The sequence below is a fragment of the Podarcis melisellensis genome (assembly GCF_964234715.1).
Source record: "Podarcis melisellensis genome assembly, chromosome: 16".
Taxonomy (NCBI): Eukaryota; Metazoa; Chordata; class Lepidosauria; order Squamata; family Lacertidae; genus Podarcis; species Podarcis melisellensis.
The window spans coordinates 5698810-5724701 of NC_138533.1; the positions used below are offsets into that span (position 1 = coordinate 5698810).

Sequence of the window (25892 nt, forward strand, 5' to 3'; positions counted from 1 at the left end):
TCTTACTGTCAGGAAGTTCTTCCTAATGTTTAGGTGGAATCTTCTTTCTTGTAGTTTGGATCCATTGCTCCGTGTCTGCTTCTCTGGAGCAGCAGAAAACAACCTTTCTCCCTCCTCTATGTGACATCCTTTTATATATTTGAACATGGCTATCATATCACCCCTTAACCTCCTCTTCTCCAGGCTAAACATGCCCAGCTCCCTTAGCCGTTCCTCATAAGGCATCGTTTCCATCGTATACAATTGAAAATGGCATATAAAAACGCATTCTCTCAGAGAAAATGGCAATAAACACACACATTATTAGGCAGAGTTGCAAATGAAGTGCACATTTTATGGAAAAATTGAAATGCTGATGATTTTGCATTGGGATTTTTTTAAAAACACACACACACAAACTGATATGGAAATCTGGAGAAGGGAACTTAAGAACAGAAAAATGTGAAAGTAAGAGAAATTGAAATTGAGAGATTTAGCCAACACTAGTGAGCTCGGACTCTGTAGGTACCTTTACCTACTTTATTATTATTTATTATTATTATTTATTAAATTATTATTATTACAGAGACCTGAAAAAGGAATTAGAAAATAGTGAGAGGGTGCTTGTAAAAAAGAGTCCTAGAGAAAATGGAAGCATCTTCTCCAAATTTTCCCCATTGAATTGAAAATTGTGAATCTCAAACACAGGTGGAATCTACACACATATAAAAAAAGTTCTGTTTTTTTTTAAAGTGTTTTAAAAACCCATGGTCTGACTCTGTAGAAGGCAGTTTGCTATTAAAGCCTGCTTTTTATTCAAGACCATGAGGACTGAAATCTCACTCAGTTTTTAAGCAAAGGACCATGGGACTGTGGCAGAGCAGTAATATAAAGGTAGCTCAGTGGCATATATATATCTGTTTTACAATTTACTCATTTTTACAATCCTTAAGAAAGCAGTGACTTCCTTTCTTCTCTTTCCATGGTTCATTTTACGTAACATAAATCCCTGTACATTTTACAAAAAACTATGGCATTCAGTAGAAGAACTTCCTGACAGTAGAAGAACTTCAATAGAAGAACTTCCTGACAGTAAGAGCTGTTCGACAGTGGAATTTGCTGCCAAGGAGTGTGGTGGAGTCTCCTTCTTTGGAGGTCTTTAAGCAGAGGCTTGACAACCATATGTCAGGAGTGCTCTGATGGTGTTTCCTGCTTGGCAGGGGGTTGGACTCAATGGCCCTTGTGGTCTCTTCCAACTCTATGATTCTATGATTCAGTATTCCATTATTGCATCCATCAAAAGTTGTTTACACTGCTGAATTTATCTCAACGCTGTCAGCGTTTTCAGCTGTACAGAGTCATTTCCCACATATTCAATAAACGTTTTCCAATCTTCTCTAAATGGATGTTCTTCTTGTTCCCTTATTCTATATGTTGAGTCTGCAAGCTGCACATATTCTGTCAACTTAAATTGCCAATCTTCTTTGATTGGGACCTCGCTCACTTTCCATTTTGGGGCTAACAAAACAGCTGCCAGTCAGTGTAGACTGGGTTAGAAGGGACAACTGTCTGAGCCAATGATAGATGGCTCCCTAAGTTCTATGCTGTCTCGAAGATCTTGAGTTTCATAGGAACATAAGATTCAACAAAACACCCAAAGCAGATGGCGGATATATCGGGAAAGAATCTTCACCCAGAAGGTGAAGTCAGGTGTCGCATAACTCTGGGGTGACAGAAGGCACCCACAGACGCAGGTGTGTGGCATACTCGAATGTAACGGAAGATAGGAATCTTATGCAGGGATGAGTCACATAAATGCAAGATGGTGTGAAGTTAAGGAAAGGTGAGGCCGTGGGTGGGTCGAAAATTCTACCGGAATGTCTCTGATGCCTGAAATGGAATGTCTGGAGAGCGTATAAAAAGCTCCTTCATCCCAACGGTTCCTCATTCGCTCAACAACACTTGACTTGACAACCACGTCTTCTACCAACAGGGTAAGTATGAGGACCTCACTGTTCTCTGAACTGTCAATGGATCTGTCATTCTTCAAGGGAGCCTTTTGCCAAATCTCATTGAGTAGGAACAATAGCTTTCCAGATTTGTGACCGGAGAGGTCAAGGCAGGCTTCCTCAACCTTGGTCCTCCAGATGTTTTGAGACTACAATTCCCACCATCCCTGACCACTGGTCCTGCTAGCTAGGGATCATGGGAGTTGTAGGCCAAAAATATCCGGAGGGCTGAGGTTGAGGAAGCCTGGGTCATGATGGCTATGTTCTACCACCACTGGTGAGGGCTGTATGCCCCTGAATACCAGTTACTGGGAAGCGCAAGTGGGGAGAGGTGCCGTTGCACCCGGGCCCTGCTTCCAGCCTTCCCATTGAGACATCTGGTTGGCCACTAAGAGAACAGGATGTTGGACAAGATGGGACACCTTTGGCATGATGCAGCAGGGCTCTCCTGACATTTTTATAGGATCAGGCAAATTTATGGAGAATGAGGGTGTCAATGGCTCCTTGAAACCCTGATGCCTATGCTCTACCGCTACTGTCTGAAGTGGTATGCCTCTGAACATGAGTTACTGGAAATCACAAGTGGACAGACTGTCGCTACACTGAGGAGCTGCTTATAGGCTCACCAAGAAGCAGCTGGCCATTGTGAGAACAGGATGTTGGCCTAGATGGGTTTTCGTCAGAATCCAGCGGCTCTTTATTTTTCCCCATGGTGATATTTAACTGAACCAAATTCAAGATGCTTGTGATAAGTTATAAACTCATTCACAACTAGGGGCTTAGATACTTGGGCTCCCAACTTTAATCATCCAAAGCCAGCCTGACCAAAGGTAAAAGGTGATGGGAATGCCATCCTGATGGAATGGCTGCTGTACATAATAGTGGTGGGATGAGCCTGATGGAACCGGTCCTTTAGCAAAGAAGGAAAAGAGGCCCTGCAGACCCATCTCTCCCCCACTGCACTATGGGGCCCTTGCCCCTCTTAGCCAAACTGTTGGTCAACCTCACCTAGCTTTTCCTCCTTTGACCAGTTGTGGCTGTCTAGGAGTCTCTGGCTGAGGCAAATCTATGCTGGAGATGCTAATTACTCAACTGAGTGGGGCTTTACTACTGAGTATTGCAATTTCCCCATAGAGTTAGCATTTTTGTGGGCGCTTGATTGCTGTCTTTACATGGCTGTAAAATCAGGATTTACTGTAGGGTTTTATAGCATTTCTTAATGTGTGTGCATGGTTATACTGGCTGGACAAGGAACCCGTGGCCCTCCAGAACTTGTTGGACTCCAACTCCCCTCAACCATTGGCCAGCATGACCAATGGTCAGGGTGATGGGAGTTGTAGTTCGACAATATTTTTGGACTCCAACTCCCAGCAGCCCCAGTCAGGATGGTCAATGGTTGTGAGTAATTGGAGTTGTGGTTCAGCCATGACCAACCATCAGAGAAGATCAGAGGTTCCTGAGCCCTGGTCTAAGTGTTTTTGTGGTGTGCTTAAGGGAGGGGCTGTTATTGTATAAGGAAAGGAATTTGTACAAGGGTGGAGGGGGGGAGTTGCATGAAAAAAATACCCAGGTTTGTATCTCCAAGCTAATTCAGGTTGTCTTACAGACCACTTTTGAGTTAAATTCCTCAGACTAAATGTGTCCACATACTGAAAGTAATCTCACAACAGAGTGTTTCTTCTTAGACAGGAAGGAATTGTCCTCTTTCAAGTATACTGAATGGCTATCCTGGGGAAGACTTGTTGCACTGTGGTTAAGAGGGGGCCCAATCTTGATTTTTGAAAACACAATTGAAAACTTGAGTTCCTGACCTGGCAACCCTACTGGCCTAGACAAATATTAATATCAGAGATGGGGAGCCTCTGGACCTCCAGATGTTGTCGGACTCTTACCTCTCACATCCCTAGCTAGCATGGCCAATGGAAGAAGGAAAATGAGAGTTCTAGACCAACAACATCTAGAGGATCACATACCTGCCTTACAGAGTACCCCAAATGCTGCTCCCCTGGAGAAACTGGATCAAAAAATGACATTGGTCTTTCTCTCTCTCTCTCTCCAGAAGTTCTCAAATCCATAGCAAAGATGAGCCAACAACGACAACAACAAGGAGGCTGTTGTGGTGGTGGTGGCGGCCATGGAGGTGGTGGCTGTTGCGGTGGCGGTGGTGGTGGTGGATCATCTCAACAAAGCCAGAGGAGTGGAGGATGTTGCCGTGGTAGTGGTGGAGGAGGAGGTGGAGGAGGATGCTGTGGTGGCCGTGGAGGTGGATCTTCTCAACAAAGCCAAAGCAGCGGCGGATGTTGCGGTGGCAGAAGCAGTGGTCAAAGTAGCGGTGGAAGCAGTGGCGGATGTTGCGGTGGCGGAAGCAGTGGTGGAAGCAGTGGCGGATGTAGTGGTGGTGGAAGTTCTCAGCAGATGAAGATGAAGTAGATGCCTCCAAGAAGTGCTGAAATCCCACTCCACAATGACCACCACCCTCTTGAAGATCTCCTGGTTATTGTCTCCTCCCGATGATGAACCAGACCTTCTTCCAGAGGGGGAAGCATAGTATTTCATTTTCCTGCTATGACTACCTCTGTGGAGGCATTAAATAATTTCTTTCCTGCAAGCCTTTCAGTGTCATGGTGTTTTCTCCCCCTTCACTTCCTGCGCACTTCATAACCTGCTTCATAATGTCCTACTCTTTCCCCACTTTAGCCCAATATTGTCCACTCTGATGGGAAGCATCTGTCAAGTAGGCAGACAGTCCTTATGCAGTGCTTCTTGGAGATAATGGGGATTGACTCTGAGATCTCTTTCATTAAAATAATAATATTTTCTGCCACTGGTCCTCAAAAAAGAGAATCTTGCCTGGCCTGGCCTACTCTGACCGGGTGCATCTCTCCAGGGCCTCAAAAAGAGAAAGATATTTTATACCCTTTCCCACTTGATCACTTTTCAATTAGAGATGCTGAGGGCTGAACTTTGGATCCATGGCATGCAAAACAAAATGCTTGGCCAAATACACACACATCCACTGGAAGTTTGTCCATTAAAGTGAATAGGCATTGCTCCACCAACATCAGCCAACATGAACCTGCCTGCCTTCTTACCTACAGCCCATCAGGAGCGTGGCCCTGGCTGTCAACCTCCTCCTCCTCCTTAGTTTCAGTGTTGCCCATTGTAGGGAGGAGGAGGAGGGTGGGGAGAAAATCAGAATTAGTTGGTCCTATCAGCCCTTGCCTCCCTGTCCACCTACTGTTGTCCTCCCTGCCTTCTGTCCTATTAATCTTCAATGCTCAGCTCAATGGACCAAGCTCTGACTTGCGAGAAGGCAAGCTCTGCAGTAGAGCTACTGCTTCACGCGCTGAAGGTCCCAGCTACAATTCCCAGCATATCCAGTCAGGTCTGGAGACAACATCAGTGTAGACAACGTGGAAATAAATGGGGATGAAATTAGAATTAGCTGGCTTTGCCTGCCGTGGGCTGCTGAGCTCCATAGCTTCTTCTCCACCAATCTCAATCGAAACTATGCACCACTGCAGTCCACCCACACATCCACACACACTTATCCAGGAGTAGTGAATATGATGCCTTCCATATGTTGCTGAACTACAACTACGAGCATCCCTGACCGCTGGCCATGCTTGGGACTGATAGGAGATGGAGTCCAGTAAGGTTGGAGAGCATCAGAGTCCTCCTGAGGCCGCATCTATAGCACACATCTAAAGTGCTCTGATACCACTTTGAACACTCATGCCCTCCCACCCAAAAAATTTCAGGCACTGTAGTTTGTTAAGGGTACTAATGGTTATTAGGAGACCCCATTTCCCCTCACAGAGGTATACTTTTCAGGGTGATTTAACAATTCCTCTTCACAGGGAATTCTAGGAATTTTCCCAGGTTCAGTTCCCAGGTCTAACCATTGGCATCTCCAGATTGGACCGAGAGAGATCCCTGCCTTACTCTAGAGAGATACTGTCCTTCAGTGCCAACAGACCTGTGCTAGAGGGGCCAATATTCTGATAGATGCAGAAAAGGGCCTTCTTCGTGGCTGTTCCCAGACTCTGGAATTCCTTCCCTGGAGAAGCCAGACTGTCTCTGTCCTTCTGCTGGCAGTTGAAGACCTTCCTTCTCCTACGGGTTTTGGGAAGTTGACTGCTTTTAATGAAAGGGCTGGTGCCGTGATTTTTTTAGTGTAATTATTTGCATGTTTTAAACAGATTTTAGATATGTAGATAGTTTTATCGGTGTTTAATTGCTTCTTAATTATTGTTTTTATCTGTAATCCACCTTGAGTCCCATCAGGGAAAATGGTGGGCTAGAACAACAACAACAACAACCGCTGAGTGGCAGAGCACGTGCTATGTATGTAGAGGGTCCCAGGTCCAGGTTCAAGATCTGTCACTCCAGGTTGGGCAGGGAAAGTCTCCTGTCTCAAATCCCCAGAGCACCACAGAATGCCCATCATTCTTACAACATTGAGCTAGAATGATGGACCTACAGTCTCAGTATGAAGGAGTTTCCTGTATCCTTCTTCTATGGTAGAATACAGTGGTACCTCGGGTTAAGAACTTAATTCATTCTGGAGGTCCGTTCTTAACCTGAAACTGTTCTTAACTTGAGGTACCACGTTAGCTAATGGGGCCCTCCTGCTGCTGTCATGCTGCTGCCACACAATTTCTGTTCTCATCCTGAAGCAAAGTTCTTAACCTGGAGGTACTATTTCTGGGTTAGCAGAGTCTGTAACCTGAAGTGTCTGTAACCTGAAGCGTCTGTAACCCGAGGTACCACTGTATACAGGTGGCTTTTAAGAAAGCTTGATCTAAACTTGGTCTCTTGAGTGTGCCTATTATTCGACACCTGCTCTTATTTCAGGCAAAGATAGAGGCATTCTTTCCATTCTCCTCCCAGCTCCCACTTTTCCAAAAACACCCAAATGAGTCATCTTGTCTAATTCCTTGCCAAACAGACACAACCTGATTACCACCTGGGAAGAGAAATTAGTCAGGAAGGCTAATTAGGAAAATATATAGATGAATGACTAATGCTCTCCTTAGGGTTGTAGAAACTTCCTTACACAATGTCAGATGATTGGTCCATCCAACTTAAGATTGGCTACACTGATTGGCAGCAGCTTTCCAGAGTTTGGACCTAGCCCTTTCCATGTGCAAGACAGCAGATCTACCATGGAGCTACAGACCTTCCTTTGGGTTGGAGCAATGTTATCTGGGCAGACTCAACGGGTCCCAGATCATCAGATGGGTGTCTGGTGACATTGTATAAGAGTAAGGTATTTGACGTGTATGTGTGTGTTCATTAAATGTATTTACAAGCGAGCTTTTAGGGTAAGTTCTCCCAAACGGGCTTCCAACATTATAACAGACAAAGCTTCCATGTTCAATCTCTGGCACCTCCAGAAGAACACAAGAATGGATCAGGCCATTGATCCATCTCATTAGGTATCCTATTTTCACAGTGTTCAAAACCAGCAGAGCACTCTTCCTTCCTGGGATTCCCAGCAACTGCTATTCAGAAGCATCACTGTCTTCCTTACCTGAAACCCTGGAGAGCCACTGTACACAATAATGTACGCAATAATCAGAGTACTCAATACTGAGCTAGATGACCAAGGCTCTGTTTCAGTAGAATGCAATTCCCTATGAACGTACATCAAAGTGATGTTGACGTTGGTCATTTGCTGGATAGAAATGGAAGCTTATTTGGATGAACTGCAGAGATGCTTAGAATAAAAAAATAAAAATGAACAAATAAAGAGTTCATTATTGATAAATGTTTATTATTTATTCTCTCATGTCTGCAAATGAACAGCAAATAGAAATAGCTAGATGACTCTCTTTGCTCTTCTCATGCTCCAAATATCACATGAGATGACCCCCTTAGAAGGGGAGAAGAGGTAGCTGAGAATTTGGAGCAGTGGGGTGGTGGAATTTGTTGCAGGGGTAAAGCTGAGAGTGTCTCAAATGCTCAGGAACTGTAGTTGAAATGACTCCACCTAATTCCTGCAGAATTAGGCCCTTCTAGGAATTATCCCTGGTGTTACTTCAGCTTCTGGGATGGCACTTGGAAGACCTGCTGCTGCTGCTGTTGCTGCTCTTGTTGCTTCCCGTGACAGCCAGATGAACCCCGATTGCCATGACACCCTCCGCTGTTTCTCCGTCCCAGACAGCAGGAACCTCGGTCCTCACTGGTGGAAGACCTCCGGCCACCACAGCAGGACCCTTCCTCTTTCTCCTGCTTGTAGCATTGGTCTTTGTCCTGACGGGAACACATCTTTCTTGGCTGTCAAAGCGAACCTGTAGGAAACAGAAGGCAGATCTGGGCTTACTCTTGTATAATTGGGTAATTTCTGACTGCATTTGCATCCCAACTTTCCTCCCAGGATCCCCACAAGTCTTTTATAAATGATTCTCCCCTGCTTTATTTCACTCTCACAACAACCCTGATGTTTGGCTCCTTGCCACTAGCAGCCAATGTGGTGTCTTCTAGATGTTGTTGGATGGCAACACCCAGCAACCCTGAGCACTGGCCATGCTTGGGGCTGATGGGAACATTGGTGGGCAACAGATTGCTCCCAAGACCACATTCAGACCATACATTTAAGGCCCCAAGAAACAACTTTAAACAGTCATGGCTTCCCCCAAATAATTATCGGAGCTGTAGTTTGTTAAGAGTGCTGAGAGTTGTTAGGAGAATGATGAGAGCTGGAGTCCAGCAGCATTGGAGGGAACCAGATTGCTTCTAAGGCTTTCCACCATGCCAGTCCCAATGGGCACCAGTCACCACTGCCTGAAAGGAGGATGAGGGAGGGAGGGAGGGAGGGACAGAGAGAGAGAGAGAGAGAGAGAGAGACTTACCTGGTTCACCAAAGAGATCTCTGGAAGTGCAGCTGTTGTGAATGCCAGTCTCCCATCCAGGACACCTTTTTATACTATTCCTTAGCCAACCCCTCCTGTCGATTGAGCCATGGCCCAGCCATGCCAATTTGTTTTCTTTTCCTTTGAATTTTGTACCAATCTCTTTCTTAATTAATTGGAGCTGTGCAACCTTGGCTTTGACTCATGGCATTGCACACAGAATTTCCAAGCAAGGGATGATGTCTCCATCCATTTGGGTCTCAGTCATGTTGTCCTTGGGCAATAATTGCTGGACACATCCCACATGAGTTCCAAGGTGGGGAAACCAGGGGTGTTCCTCTCTCTTATGAGATCACTTGGTGTGGGCAGAGCTCATCCATATTCCTTGGAATTTCAGTTATGGCTAAAATGATCCATAAGATGTGTATTTGATTACTCACCACTTTCATAGAATAATAGGACTGAAAGGCACTAGGAGGGTCATCTAAGCCAATCCCCTGTAATACAGGAATTGTTTGCCCGACATGGGGGTTGAACCCATGACCCTGACATTAAGAATCTTATGCTCTGCTGACTGAGCTATCCTGTACTCTATGCACACATTTCCATTGCATCCTGGGCTGACTGGAGTTTGCATGATTTCTGGTAGTGGCAGCTCTCATCTCTACAGTGATGGCCGCCGATTTGGATGACTTTAAAAGGGGATTAGACAAACTCATGGGGATTGAACTATCCGTGGCAATAATAATAATAATAATAATAATAATATCTATATCCCACCCATCTGGCTGGGTTACCCCAGCCACTCTGGGCTGCTCCCAACAGAATTAAAAAGCGATAAAATATCAAACATTAAAAGCTTTCCTAAACGAGGGCTGCCTTCAGATGTCTTCTAAAAGTCAGGTAGCTGTTTATTTCCTTGACATCTGATGGGAGGACGTTCCACTGCCGAGAAGGCCTGGTTGCCTTCAGATGTCTTATAAAGGTTGTATAATGACTTATCTCTTTGGCTCAGGGGTTGGATAACTCCATACCTTCAAACATTTCTCCAATGAGAAGAGGGATGTCGTATGGAAAGGCCAGACATTCTGGGATCAAATAAAAAACTGGGACAGCTTCTTTAAATCCAGAACTGTCTCTGGAAAATAGGGGCACCTGGAGGGTCTACTCTTGGGGTTTTGCACTGTGAAAATAGGATATTGAATGAGATGCATCATTGGCCTGATCCATCATGATTCTTCTTTTGTTTTTGGGAATGCCAGCTATTGAACCTAGGAAATTTGTTTGTTGGTTTTTGTTGGAAGCCTGCTTGGAATGACTTATCCCCAAAGCTCTCTTATAAATACATTCAATGAACAAACACACAGAGACATGTAAAATACCTTACTCAAAGGAAAAAAGCACAGATCATGTGCGCAGTGCACCCAGTTGATAAGAACCACGCTCCTGGAGTGTAAACTCCTGACAGTCCAGAACCACAACACACCTGAAGCCCATCTGATGACAACCAGTTGAGTCCACAGGGATAACGCAGATCCAACCCAAAGGAAGGACTGTAACTCACTGGTAAAACTGCTGTTTTGCATGAAGGAGGGGCTAGGTCCAATTGCTAGAAAGCTGCTGGTGCCAATCAGTGTAACTGACCTTGAGCTAGATAGATCAATCATCTGCAGCAGGTGTGCCAATTTGAATAAAGTATTGTGGGTGCCCAGTTAAGCCACAACCCACATAATCAATCACATGACACACGGTGCACAATGCCCATATACTTTTGGGGCCCCCCAGTTCCCTCAAATATTTTATTGGAGGGAGAAGCCACTATGACGCCTAGGAATCTGCTCCTATGATATACAACCCTAAGGAGAGCATTAGACATTCATCTATATATTCTCCTAATCAGACTTCTCTTGTCAGGTGATAATCGTGTAGAGCAGGTTATGTTTATTTGGCAAGGAATTAGACAATATGACACATTTGGGTGTTTTTGGAAAAGGTGGGAGCTGGGAGGAGATTCGAAAGAACACCTCTATCTTCGTCTGAAATAAGAATGGATGCAAAATAATAGGTACGCAGTGAGCTGTTCACTGAAGAGATCAAGTTTTCTTAAAAGCCACCTGCATATTCCACCGTGGAAGAAGAATATAGGAAGCTCCTTTATACTGAGACCGTAGGTCCATCATTCTAGCTCAGTAATGGAAGAAGGATCCCAAGTTCAGCCCACAACATCTCCAATTGAAAAGGATGGGAAATATTTTACTCATTTTGAGGCCCTGGAGAGATGCAGCCGTCACAGTAGGCTATACTGGGCAAGATTATCTAGGCAGCTTCCTATTTTTGGAGGACTCCTAAATCAGTGGTAGGGAACCTTCTTCATGAAGAAGGTCTCAGGTTCAATCCCCAGCATCTCCAAGAAGTTCTACGTAAGGACTACCTGCAGAGCTTGGGAGCTGCTTCTAATCAGAATGGAATATGTGGGTAAAGAGTAGGAATGTTATGTGTGTATGGAGAAGTGAAGATAGGAAAAGAACATCATGACACCGAAAGGCTTGCAGGAAAGAAGTTTTTAATGCCTTTAAAGAGGTAGCCATAGCAGGAAAATGAAAGACTTATGTTCTCCATGCCAGAGGAAGGTCTGGCTCATCATTTGGAGAAGAAAGCAACCGTTTGTTTTGGAAGAAGATATCTTCAAGGGGTGGTGGTCATTGTGGTGTGGTATTTCAGCTCTTTCTGGGGGCATTGAGTTCATCTACCGCAACACCCACCGCTGCTTCCACTGCTGCTTCCGCCTTGAGAAGATCCACCTCCACCACCACCCATCTGGCTTTGTTGAGATAATCCACCACCACTTCTGCTGCCACAGCAACAGCCACCGCCTCCACCTCCACGGCCACCACAACAGCAACCACCTCGTCCACCTCCGCCTCTGCCTCCGCAACAGCAACCGCCTCCGCGGCCACCACCACAGCAGCCACCTCGTCCTCCTCCACCTCTGCCTCCACAACAGCAACCGCCTCCATGGCCACCACCACCACAGCAGCCACCTCCTCCCAGTTGTAGTTGTTGCTGTTGGCTCATCTTTGCTATGGCTTTGAAAACTTCTGGAGGGAGAGAAAGAGAGAGAAAGACCAACATCATTTTTTGATCCAGTTTCTCCAAGGGAGCAGCTTTTGGGGTATTTTGTAAAACATCCTCCAGATGTTGTTCTGCAGTGCAACAAGAGTATCCCAGGACAACTCCTTCCTGTCTAGGATTAATCCCCCTATTGTGTGATTACTCTCAGTATCTGGAAACAATTTAGTGTGATTTAAGGCTGGAATTTTTGTGTGCAATCCACCTCTTGTACTGTTTCGTTTCTTGTAGAATGACACACACCCCTTTAAAAATTCCATGAGGGTTGAGGAACCTATGAACTTCCAGATTCCTACTCTCACCACACATGACTTTTGGTAATTCTGGCAGGGACCAATAGGAGCTGGAGTCCAAGAAAATGGCTGAACTACAACTCCCATCATTCCTGACCATTGGTCGTACTGGTGTGGTTGGTGGGAGTTGGAGTCAAACAATTTCTATAGGGCTTAAGGTTCTTTGTTTTTGCTCCAGTCCAGCCAATCTAACACACAGTTTAAAGAAATGCCATAAAACCCCCCACTAAATTTTCATCTAAATCCCGATTTTACAGCCGTTTATAGGCAGTAGTCAAGCTCTCGCAAAATGCTATATCAATCGAGAAATCCCAATACTCAGCAGTAAAACATATGCTTTCTACATCAAAGCCCTGCTCAGTTCAAAAATTTAGCATTTCCAACATAGATTTGCCACTGCCTAAGACTCATGGACAACCACAGCTGGTCAAAGGAGGAAAGCTAGGTGTGATAGACCAACAGTTTGACTAAGAGGGGAAATGGCCCCATAGCTCTGTGAGTAGCACAATTGCTCTGCATGCAGAAGAAGGCCACAGGTTCAATTAGACAGGCTGGGTCTGCAGAGCCTCTATCAGTTAAGATAGACAACATTGAGTTGCTAGCCAATGTTCTGACTCAATACAAAGCAACTTTATATGTTCCTTTCTATGGAGGAGGTCTGTGGCTCAGAGGTAGAGCATTGGCTTTGCATACAGAAGGTCCCAGGTTCAATCCCTGGATCCTCCAGGAAGGGCTGGGAGAAGATCCAGTCTGAAACCCTGGAGAACTGTTGCAAGTTGGAATAGGCAGCACTGAGCTATATGAACCCAACAATCTAATCAAGATAAAGGCCATTCAGAGGTTCAGCACATCACTAGTAATTCCATCAGGCTGTAGCAAGGGGAGAGATGGGTCTGCAGGGTCTCTTCCCCTTCCTTGCTAAAGAACGAGTTTCATCAGGCTCATCCCACCACTATCGTTTACAGCAGCCATTCCATCAGGATGGAATAGAAATCCCATTACCCTTTACCTTTGGTCAGGCTGGCTTTGGATGATGAAAGTTGGGAACCCAAGTATCTAAAGTTGTTAATGAGTTTCTGGGTTATCACAAGCATTGTGAATTTGGTTCAGTAAAATATCATCATGAGAACAAATAAAGAACCTATTGGATCCCGACAAAGACCCAACAAGGCCAACTTCCTGTTCTCATACTGGCCAACCAGATGCCTCAATAAACCAGTCCTGAGTTCAGCAGCAGTCTGTGCACTTGTGATTTCCAGTAACTGATGCTCAGATGTGCAATGCTCCAGACATAGCCATCATAGCCATTGATAAGCTCACTGTCAGTAAATTTGCCCGATCCTCTAAGAATGTCAGGATAGCCCTACTGCATCATGCCAAAGGTGGCCTAAAGCCTTCACCAGTGGAAGTATAACATAGTCATTGTTACCAGCAGCCATTAACCTCTTTGGTTGCAAATCTGGAAGACTATTGGTCCTACTCAATTAGATTTAAAGAATGACAGAGCCACTGACAGTCCAGAGAAAATACTTACCCTGTCGATCACTGAGAAGACGTTGTTGTCAAGTCAAGTGTTGTCGAGCGAATGAGGAACCCTTGGAACAAAAGAGCTTTTTATACCATCTCTAGACATTCCATCTCAGAAACCACTGGCATTCTGATAGAGCTTTTGACGCACCCTTGACCTCAGATTTCCTTAACTTCCCACCATCTTGCATCGGAGTTTTGACTCATCCCTACATGAGATTGCTATCTTCCGTTACACTCGAGTATGTTATGCACCTGTGTCTGTGGGTTCCTTGTGTCAGGATGTGACACCTGACTTCACCATCTAGCCCCATTCACATGGACTGGCAACTGCTCTTGAGGGTCTCTGGCAGTGAGTCTCTCCTAGAATTACCTGGAAGCGTTGTTTGACCCTAGGACATTCTGCAGGAAACGAAGATGCTCTGCCACTGGGCCTTGGTCCCAATATAGAACATAAGGAATGGTCTTAGATCAAGTGAGTCTGCAGTGTTGTAGACAAGGTGTCATTTTAAGCTCTAGTTAAAGAGGCTGCGGATTTTACCTGGAGCCTTGTGCATGCTGAGTAGACACTCTGCCACTGAGCCACCTTTATATTACTGCTCTGCCACAGTGCTGTGGTCCTTAGCCTAAAAATCAAGTGAGATTTCAGTCCTGGTGTTCTTGAATAAAAAGCTGGTTTGCACAGGAGGAAGTTTGCTACAGAGTCAGACCATGGTACATCTATCTCAGTGTTCAACGTACTGAATGGGCATTGAGTCTTTGGGGCTGTTGCTTGTTTGTAATAATCTACTGTCAGTTGCTCAGATATTTTTATATTACTGTCTTATTCAGTGGTATGGGGGCAGATGGGGCTCATCAAGGTAATTCATCTAGGAGGAGGAAAACTGTGATCCAAATCTCTCCTGCCTTGTGGTTATACTCATTCGCAAGAAAGGCTTTGGGAGTAAACCCCGAGGAAAAAGCCATTCCTGCTGCCTTGCGGGTTGTCATCAGGAGAAGAAACCCTACGCAAATACAGAGTGGAGTCCTTAAGAAGGTTAGATACTAGTGTCTTCCTCGCCTCCTTCCAGCAACTCCTAAACCAAACAGGGGCCACATGAAATGCTCTCTCTCCCCCCTTTGGATCACATCAGCAAGGCAGAAAGGGGGTTCTTATCATCTGGGCAGCCCAGGACCTCCATATACATGGCCCAGGCGTGTGCCCCAGAGACGACTCTTTGGTGCTGCCACAGCAGCAAAAACCACATGGGAGGCAGCAGTTGTGAATCAGTGGTCTCTGCAGATTTTCCCGTGGTTTGACTTCACCCTCAGAGGTGCACTAAATTGTCTCTCAAGACAGATGGATCCCAACAAAAAAGGGGGGGGACATGCAAATGTCCTTAACGATTGTCATTAATACCCCAGGGAGGACTGATTGGGTGGCCTTAAAGATAAATCTATCAATCCAGAAAATGGACCATCCGGCCTATTTTTAAAATGCACACCTCCAGTCTAGTTGGGGCCCTTTTTAAAGTCTTTCAGTGAATGAGACAAACATACTTTAAAGAAAGAAAAGGCATGTAGACTAAATTTAAAATAGTGGAAGAGATCGTTTTAAAAATCTGGTTCCACATGGCTGCGAATTTAGCCCAGACCATCCCTAGTGGGAGTTTCACAGCATATCCTATGATATGCATTAGCCTCCTGATGTTTGAGTTTCATGATTCCAACCCACCACCAGAGGAACAGCACCAGGATCGGAGCTGTGCTTGGTCCAAAGTGAAGTAGCAAGCGTGGTCCATCATTACCATCAGGGATAGTGAAAACAAAATGGAACAAAGCCATTCAAGCATGTTGAATCTTCCTCAACCTCAAATCCTTTCTATCTCATTATGTCACATTCAACTGCTGGGTGCACTCTTATAAATGGCATAGTTAAATTTCTCATTTCTTTACACACACAAAAAATACATGTCAGATAATAGCTGAGTTCCATGTGTTATCGATGGCGGCGTACAAATTGGTCAATTTCAATCGCTGTTCAATTTTACAAATTCAAACAAAGCACAATTTTATCTCATTTAACTCATGCCCTGCATTGCAAGGGGTTGAACTAGGTGCAATTTCCCGTATCTTTCAATATCTCCCTCGCATTTTGCTTGCCTTCTCTCCCCCGCTATTTGTAAGGCCTCATTGGACAGCCACTTTGCTTTCTTGCATGTCCTTTTCATTGGGATGGGTTTTTTTGCTGCCTCCTGTATAATGTTACGAGCCTCCATCCATAGTTCTTCAGGTACTCCGTCCACCAAATCTAAATCCTTAAACCTGTCCCTCACTTCCACTGTGTATTCATAAGGGATTTGATTTAGATTGTATCTTACTGGCCCAGTGGTTTTTCCTGCTTTCTTCAATGTAAGTTTGAATTTTGCTATAAGAAGCTGATGATCTGAGCCACAGTCAGCTCCAGGTCTTGTTTTGGCTGACTGAGATGACCCTTGATATTCCTTCCAATTCTACAATTCTATGGTTCCGTGTCCTGCTTGTGATTTCCCCATAAGCAACTGGTTGGTCAAAGTTTCTGACTACACACCATACATTTAAAGCACATTTAAAATACACGGCTTCTGCCAAATAATCATTGGACATGTACCTTCCCCTTCACAGAATTACAACTCCCGGCACCCTGAACAAATGGTTCTCAGAGTTCTTTTTTGGGGGGGGGCGGGGAAGAGATGCCAGTGTTTAAATCTGTGCTCACTAGGGCTGGGCAAATCTCAGTTTCAATTTATCTTCCTTTCATATATTTCCGTTATTAAGCTTCCACACCAGTTTGTGATTTATTTATTTTTAAACCTAATGCAAAGTCATCAGCAGTTTAATCTTTCCTTAAAATATGCACTTGTTGTAGCAGGCATATGACTCACCCTTTGAATGACATTTGCTTATCTGTTGTTGACTTGGTTGTATTTATATTTCACCACCTGCCCTGGGGCAGCTTATGCGATGGTCATAATAACTATGTCAAGTAAAATCAGTGAAGGAGATCAGTTGCAGGACCAGAACAAAACAGAGGATTGCCCCAATATCCAACCAGTTGTCATTATTGCTATGAGGTAGGCAAAACCACCAGGTCACAGCACATTTTAAGCAGATGTAGGGCACAAATGGACTCCAGATGTTACTGGACTACAGTACCCACCATACTTGACCATTGAGCATTTGTGCTGGGACTCATTGCAGTTGGAGTTTAATAATATCTGGATGGCCATGGGCTCCTAATTCCTTCACACCCATGTGGGTGCATTTAATATGTGATCCCCAGTTGGTTGGGACATGTGTCTAGGACACAGGCAGAAAACTTGGAACCTTCAAAATATTGATAAACTACAAATCTTATCATTTCTGACTGTTTCCCATACTGGGTGGGGGCTGATGGGATAGCTGGTTGAAGAACCTCTGGAGGCCCACCATAACATTTTGCACAAAATAGGATGGGATGGACAAATTATTGAATACCAGCAAGAATGAAATAGAAGGGATTTAGTTGCTTAACCCATCTCCACCTGGTGGCCTTCCTTGAGGGAATTCTGGAATTCTCCTTTGCAGAGGGGAGTCAGAACATGATACTGGACTAGGCGGGGCATTGGTCTGATCCAGCTCGACTCTTCGATTGTTCTGATTCCATATGATGGGGAATTTGAGAATTGGTTAGGGGAATGCCCTGATTTCTCCTAGCCCAGCTTCCTAGATGATTTCCACCACTTTCTTGTAGATTACCATGGAAAATGAGCTGAAACAAATCAAAGCACTGGATGGGTTTGATTCACTAAGGAAGGGAGGAAGACCTACTGAATGCAGCGTATGAATGAAGCTATCCCATGGTTGACCTGTATATTCCACCCAGATTATTTTCCTATCTCAAATCCACTACCTCCTGCCAATTACGGGAAGAGTAGTCACATCCTAAGCAATTATCATGCCCACACACTTCTCTGCAGGATGCCAACTTCAAACATTACTTATAAAAGTCCTGATGGTTTAGGTGTCAATTCATCAGCAGAACCCTTGGTGAGGCACCCAGCTTGAGCGACCATTGGTTATGCAATGTAAGCTTCCAGCCATAAGACACATCCAGTAGTCACAAGAACATGATATGGTGACAAGCCTGTTGAATGTCAACCAAGGAGAAGGAATGTAGTTCAGTGCTAGAGCACCTGTATTACATGATGAAGGTTGCTGGGTCATTCTCTGGCACCTTCTGGCACCTCCAAGTAGATCAGGGAGATGCTCTCTGAACCACTGGAGATCCACTGCCACAGTATAGACAAAACTGAGGCTGATGGACCAAGGCTTTGACATAGTGTCAGGACTGGCAGGACTCTGAGAAGTGTGCACCATGGAAGGGGAGATGGAATATGACCCAGGAGAGGAGTCCTGTGTTTTGTGGGGAACTGTGCTGGTCGGGAGGCCAGAGTCAGAGGCAGGGGGAGCTTCAGAGCTGGAGGGTGGAGTGCAGGATGGGTTGGAACAAGAGGAGGAAGCAGTAGGTGGTTTTGTCTTGAAGCTGCCACAAGACTCAGCTTCTTTGCTTGTGGGAGGTGTTTTGATCCAGTGGATTCATCCCCTATTGCCAAGTCCACCTTTCACCTAAATTTCATGTAAACCTCATAGATATATTGGAGGATGTAACGTAATGGTAGAGAATCTGGTTGTCAGTCCTCCAGATGAACACGTTATTCCTGTGACACTTGATCACATCAGTTGATGGGAAGACTTTGCCTAACAGCAAGTGGTCAGGTCACTTTGACAAGATGCCAGACACCACTGCAGAACTTAAAACTCATCCTTCATTACCCAGCTATCAGTTAGAGAGCATCTTTCTTTCCTTAGTCATAATGTTATAAAGGAGGAGTCTACTGATCAAGCGTAAAGGTATTGGATCACAAAGACCATACAGACAAGAAAACTTCTTGGACAGCTTTTCCAGGACTGTCACTGGAAAATAGGGACACTAGGAGGGTCTGGAATTCTGTGCATTCAGTGAAATTCTAATCCAGACACTCTTGTCTCTCAGATGACAGTGAGGAAAGGAGAGCTGATGTCTGAAAGATCGTTGACTTAAGGGACAGAGATGATGACATTCTGGGAGATCTTTCTGTATGTCTGAGGAAGAGACTTCTCATCAACCTCAGTGCTTCATTCCTTGTGTAGTATATAGAGTATATGGACCTCCTTCAACATGCAAACTTACTACAGCAGAAATACAGCAGTTTACTGACAACCCCATGCAAGTTCCACAATGGGTCTGTCATGCTTAGTCTACAGAGAGGTTTGTGAAACAAGTCACAGAAGCAGCAAGCAAGGTGAACACACATGAGAAACATGAGGACTACATCACGTCAGTGTACAAGAATGAAGCAAAGCAAGGCTTGATTAATTTTCTTTTTTAAATCTTCTTATTAACTGATGTCATTACTTTCTAATGTTTTATGATTACAATGTAATGTTGTATGCTTAGTAGGATACGTTTTATGCAGAGAAACTAATTTTTTATACCATTGCCTGACATTTTCAAAAGGTAAAATTAAAACGATAGGGTTTTCCAAAAGCAGTGTATGTGTGCTTTTTAGTCGAATGTAGAGTTATGAAGCTAAAGGTTGTCTAATCGTGAAAATAATAGGAGATTATTTGTAAATATATCTTAAGGAAGCTCACTGAAGAAATTGGCAAAAATTATGTTTCACCCGTTAAAATGACACACTCTAGTGCTGTGGTCACAAACATGGGGTTCACGCCCCACAGGGGGCAAATTGATTTTTGAGCGGGGCAATTCGAGAATGAGTTATTCTCTGAAAATTGAGTCTAGACATAATTTTCTAGAACATTTGGGCACACCAAGGAGCTGAATGTTGGAGGATTCAGGACAGACAATAATGAGACTAATGAGCATATTCACTCAGTGCTTTTCAAGCTGCACTGGCTCCCAGTGGAGTACAGGGTCAGATTTAAGGTGCTGCTTTTGACCTTTAATGCCCTTCATGACCTAGGACCCTCATACCTATGGGACTGCCTCTCCCGGTCTGCCCAATGGAGAGCCTCATGGTCTATAAATAGCAACACCCTACTGGTTCCGGGCCCTAAGGAAGTTAGATTGGCTTCAACCAGAGCCAGGGCCTTTTCAACTCTGGCTCCAGCCTGGTGGAACGCTCTGTCTCATGAGACGAGGGCCCTGCAGGATCTGATTTCTTTCTGCAGGGCCTGTAAGACAGAGCCTTTGGCTTGGAGCCAGTTTGATTCCCTCCCTCTCTTTCTTTTTTCTTTTCCTTCTCCTCCTGCGATGAGGCTACATTTTAATATTTTAATGTTGTATTTTAAGTTTGTTTTTAAGTTGTAATCATTCAACTTGTTTTTATTATAGCTTGTAAGCCTCTCTGAGCCTGGGCTTGGGTGTGGAGGGCGGGGTATAAATAAAAATTATTAATAATAATAATAATTAATTATTATTATAATTATTATATATAAAGTTAGAGATGTCAATAAGATTTCTGGATAATTGACAAATGTACTTTGTTCTGATCAACAGTTCAATTGTGTATGTAACAAAGGATGGTGTTTGAGGGTGCTGTTTGCTTGCTTCATATGTTTGGTGGTTAGAGTGCTGGACCAGAACATGTGAGAACAGGGTTCAAATTCTCACTCAACCATGAATTTCATTGGGTGATCTTGAGCAAGCCACTGCCTCTCAGCCTAGACAGCTGCATCAACTGATTTTAAAAGGGTTAACATATTTACAAAGCCTGTTGAAAGCTTCTTACAATTTGTGTAACTTTCTACTATATTTGAGGACTCATGCATCCATTGTGTGCTGACTGCTGTATAGATATTTTACGCTTTGTGCAATGTCTAGAGCACTCATGACACAGTTGCACGGGGTGTCTTTCCTGATATGGATCCTGATATAGAAATAAAGGAAGCCACTGACATGTGTTTCAAACAATTATCACGCAGTCCGATTAGCTTAAAAATATAACTGCAATTTAATGAAGTGTATTTAAGACAAAAAACGTTATTTTATTTGCGAAGGTGTGGCAAGAGTCAACGAGAACCATGGCCAACTCATTCTAGTTTTCTCATCATCCTCTTCTTGTCTGAGTTCTGCAAGGACAACACTGAGACTGAGGATGCTCACAGGGTGTGTGAACGCCCCCTGGACTTGTTGTAAGTAGGACAACAGGCAGATGGAGGACAAACTGAGGTTGTTGAAGCAGTGGGCCATTTGACCTAATGCAGTAGGTTCCACTGGGCTTAGAGGAGGGCGGGGGCTATAATTCTTTTTTCCCTGGACTTATGGAGGAGTTCAGAGGGCAAAGCAAGTTTTTTCCCCTTTAGTGAACAACAGACTCCAAGCATAGTTGGAATTGAACCAAGGGCCTTTGTAGCAGCTTTCTTTCAGTTCACTTCACCTAAACGTCACCCACAGTTGGAGAACAAGAGCGTTAAAGAGACAAGACTTTGGCATGAATGGGCACCTCTCACTGGTTAGTGAGTTCTGATCCACAAGTATTACATTTACCTGTATGGATATTCTATCTGAAACTATTTGCTGGAGAAGATTCATCTTCGAAATAGTTGATTCAATCTGGATATACTGTCTTGGACATCATCCATTGAAAGGTTTTGTGGTGTTCCCCGCCAGCAATTCATTTTATTGACTACTTCTTGGTTATGGACTGATATATATATTAGAGTGGTACCTCGGGTTAAGAACTTAATTTGTTCTGGAGGTCTGTTCTTAACCTGAAACTGTTCTTAACCTGAAGCACCACTTTAGCTAATGGGGCCTCCTGTTGCCACTGCACTACTGGAGCACGATTTCTGTTCTCATCCTGAAGCAAAGTTCTTAACCCGAGGTGATATTTCTGGGTTAGCGGAGTCTGTAACCTGAAGCGTATGTAACCCAAGGTACCACTGTATTTTGAAGTTGATGAATTGTAAATTTTGGATGACATTCTACTACTAATAATAATACATTTACTATATTCATTAGCCATGTGTTGCGGCTGTATTTGAGCAGGTTATATAGGGGTTTGTTTTTGTCACTATAGGCCAAGGATAACCAATATAGTGCTCTTCAGGTGTTGGGGACCACAACCCCAACAGTGCCAACTGGCATGGCCAATAGTTAGGAATGATGAGAGATGTAGTCCAAGGCATATGGAGGCCACCACATTGGTGACCCCTGGTATTAGTCCTGGTGCTGTAGGATCTATTTGGTGGGCTCCCACCTGCCAATATCAGGTTTATTAGGATCCTGATCCATCTCAGAGTCAGAAACTTGGTTCAGTTCCTTAGACAGAGCTAAGGTTAGACAGTTATATCCTTTAGCTTGGTGGTCTGGTCACTGATGGATTCTGGGATCATGACAAATTCCATTAATCTACTCATCTCTGGAATAAACACTTTAACTGTTGTTACCCAGGGTAGAGTGTCATAAGAACATGAGAAGAGCCTGCTGTCCCATGTAGACCAATATTCTGATCTTACAGTGCCTAACTAGATACCTATGGCAACCCTGGAAGCAGGACCTGTGGCTCCATGCAACTGGTATTTAAAAAAATTACTGCTTCCTACTGTCAATGAAGCCCATGGTTAAAGGGTAGGAATCAATGTACCTTGAGTACATCTTGGGCATAAACATATAGATAGAGGAGCATAAAAACTCAACCACACAGATTTCTTGGTTTGCAAGAAACTTTTAATGAGTTTTCAATAAAGAAGTCTGAACATTTACATTATTCACATTGGGGAATTTCAGACAATTATGGTTTGCAAGAAGAAAAGGGAATATGCAACAAGTGATGATAATAATTGAGTATTTCAACTATCCTTGAAGGCATCTACTTCAGCTTCTGGGGGAAGACTTTCTGTTGACTTTGTTGTCCACCACAACATCCGCCACCACTGCTGCCACCACAGCATCCACCACCTCTGCTGCCGCCGCAACATCTGCCACCGCTACTGCCGCTACTGCCGCCACAACATCCACCGCTGCTCTGACTCTGCTGAGAGGAAACCACACTGCGGCTGCCACCACAACATCCCCCGCCACTGCGGCTGCCACCGCAGCACCCACAGCCTCTACCACCACAACAGCAGCAGCAGCTTCCTCTTTGTTGTTGTTGGCTCATCTTTTCTGTGGATTGGATAACCCTTGGGGAAGAGAGAAAGAGGTAGAGATTGACATCATTTGGGGGCTCAAAGACAGCAGAACCTTTGAAGTCGAAGGGATTTGGTGGCCCTCCAGAAGTTGCTGGATTATAATTAAGCATGCTCTCTGACCATTTGCCGGGGTCACTTGGGCTGATGGGAACTGAATTCCAGGAATGACTGGAGGGAAAAGGTCTGCGAGGGATTCAAATTTATGTTATGTTATGGGATTTCCTACAAACAACACAAACTTTTATAGGTATTCTCTGCCACCACCAACCTAAACCTCCCAGAGAAACCTATATCTATACATATACTAAGAGATATCAGGACCTGAGCTGTAGCTCAGTGCATCTGCTTGAAATGCCAAAGGTCCTCATTTCTATCTCTGGCATCTCCTGGTAGAACAGTGAGAGATGCTTGCACAAAACCCTGGAGAGCTACTGCCAATCAGTGTAGGCAACACTGAGCTATATTGTCCAATGGTCTGATTCCATGGAAGGAAGCATCTTGTATTTCTAGCTTCTTATGTTCTGATGTTTCTATGTTTTTATTCCTGCATTCGACAAGATGACCCTTGGTGTACTGTACCTTCCAACTCTACAATTCTATGATGTGCATATCCTAAAAATTCAAATAAATTACACAAATGTTCCTCCATATACAGTGGTACCTCTACTTACGGATGCAATCCGTTCCGGGGTGCCGTTCGTACCCTGAAAAGTCCGTAAGTGGAGTGCTGCTTCTCTGTGTGTGTGTGACATGATAGAGCACTCCTGCACATGCGCGAAGCACACAGATTGATCCTGCGCATGCGCAAAGTGGCAAACTCGGAAGCAAACACTTCCAGGTTTGCCACGTTCGTAACTTGAAAAAATACAACGTGAAGCAAACACAACTTGAGGTATGACTGTATATCTATGCAAATATATAATCTGATCAAAGCACTGAATAGCTCTATGTCCTTTATGAAGGACTATCTGTTGGCAGGACCTCACATGCTTTGCAAGTAGGTTTCACATTTGAAGTCTCCAATTGAAAGGAGAGCCCAGTCTTTCCCCCAGCTTGGGGAAAAGTTTGGACTACAGCTCCCTTCAATCCCATTAGTCAGCCTGGCCAATGATCAGGAATGGTGAGTGTTGTAGTTCAAAGCATTGATAGCCCACTGGTTTGTGGAAACTTGGGATAAACCATTGCCTGGCACCTTGGAGAGCCACTCCTAGTAGGCAAGATGGGCCAATGGTCTGATCAGCTACCTGGGCTGCTAGAAGAATTGTTCCGTGATGGAGCAAATGCACCGCATGCAGTGGAGACCTGCTGGATCAGGCCAAGGACCCATCTGGTCCAGCATCCTGTTCCCATGGTGGCCAATCAGATTCAAGCAGGAAGACCACAGGCAGGGCATGGAGTTAAGCCCTCACTCACTCACTGATTTGAACATAAGAAAAGTTCTACTATTCACATAGTGGCCATCCTGATGCCCATAGGATGCCCATGTTGAGTACAAGAGTGCTCTCCCCACCTGTGATTTGCAGCAAGTGATATTCAGAAGTATACTGCCTCAAAGAGTGGAAGGAGAACATTGTTATTGTGGCTAGTAGGCACTGATAGCCTTTTCCTCCATGAGTTTATCTAATCCCCTTTTAAAGTCATCCAAGTTGGTGACCACCATGGCTTCTTGTGCTTTTATCCTGTATTTTTATGTTGTGAGATCTTCGGATGAAAGGCAGTATATTAATAATAATAATAATAATAATAATAATAATAATAATAATAATGGGACCCCTGACCGTTAGGTCCAGTCATGACCGACTCTGGGGTTGCAGCACTCATCTCGCTTTATTGGCCAAGGGAGCCAGCGTACAGCTTCCAGGTCATGGGGCCAGCATGACTAAGCCACTTCTGGCAAACCAGAGCAGCACATGGAAAAGCTGTTTACCTTCCCGCCGGAGCGGTACCTATTTATCTACTTGCACTTTGACGTGCTTTTGAACCGCTAGGTTGGCAGGAGCTGGGACCGAGCAACGGGAGCTCACCTCATCACGGGGATTCGAACGGCCCACCTTCTGATTGGCAAGTCCTAGGCTCTGTGGTTTAAACCACAGTGCCAGCCGCGTCCCTAATAATAATAAAAAAATAATATCTAATTCCATAGTTTAACTATGCACCATGTGAAGAAGGACTTCCTTTAGCCACTGAAAAATCCACAGCATCTCCAGGGTTTTGAACTTCTAAGAACGCTTCTCCCTGCATCTGATAGACCCATTAATAGCTAGGAGGTCCTCCTACTCACCAATTGATCACCGAATCAAGCGTTGGTCAAGTCAGGTGTTGTTGAGCGAATGAGAAGAGCTTGAGATAAAGGACCTTTTATAGCATCTCCCAATGCCCTCTTTCAGAAATGGTGATGAGTTCTGAGAAGGCCCATTGGCTCTCGCAGCATCCAATGCCTGGCCTTAATGACACAACGATTTGCATTAATTGTGCTGACTGACGAGAGATGGTTATCTCCAGTTACTGAATAACGTGTGGGTTTCTCTTGGTGAATTCTTCACGCCACTCTGTAACAATGTAATTGACAGCTTAATGGGTGGTTTGTACATGTCCCGAAGCCTTTCACATCTGTTCCTCTGAAATCATAAATTCCAGCACTTTGGGATGGGATGCAAATGACAAATTACACTTTCAACGTGGTACGGGGGAAATATATTTGAACTTTGGGGAAGATATATCTTCAGGGACCTAGGACAGAGCTTGGAAACAATATTCCAATAAGAACATAAGGAGACTGCTGGCTCAAGTCAATGGGCCACCTAGCCCAATTCTTGTTCTTATAGTGGTCTCCCAGGTACCTCAATGGGAAAACTGCAAGCAGGACCTGAACACAAGCACAGTTTCCCCTTCTGTGCTTT

General features: G+C 44.4%; 3 long non-coding RNA genes across 3 annotated transcripts; all 3 read right to left on the reverse strand.

The window, feature by feature from the left end:
• Nucleotides 1-7746: 7746 nt before the first annotated feature.
• Nucleotides 7747-9585, reverse strand: LOC309358349. The gene is made up of 2 exons (XR_014163464.1): nucleotides 8846-9585; nucleotides 7747-8284 (listed from the first exon to the last, which is right to left on the reverse strand). It is a non-coding gene; the product is annotated as an uncharacterized lncRNA (long non-coding RNA).
• Nucleotides 9586-11397: 1812 nt separating this feature from the next.
• On the reverse strand, nucleotides 11398-13882 carry LOC309358696. Its single transcript, XR_014163506.1, has 2 exons — nucleotides 13802-13882; nucleotides 11398-11943 (listed from the first exon to the last, which is right to left on the reverse strand). It is a non-coding gene; the product is annotated as an uncharacterized lncRNA (long non-coding RNA).
• Nucleotides 13883-22506: 8624 nt separating this feature from the next.
• On the reverse strand, nucleotides 22507-25423 carry LOC309359246. Its single transcript, XR_014163793.1, has 2 exons — nucleotides 25274-25423; nucleotides 22507-22983 (listed from the first exon to the last, which is right to left on the reverse strand). It is a non-coding gene; the product is annotated as an uncharacterized lncRNA (long non-coding RNA).
• Nucleotides 25424-25892: the final 469 nt, after the last annotated feature.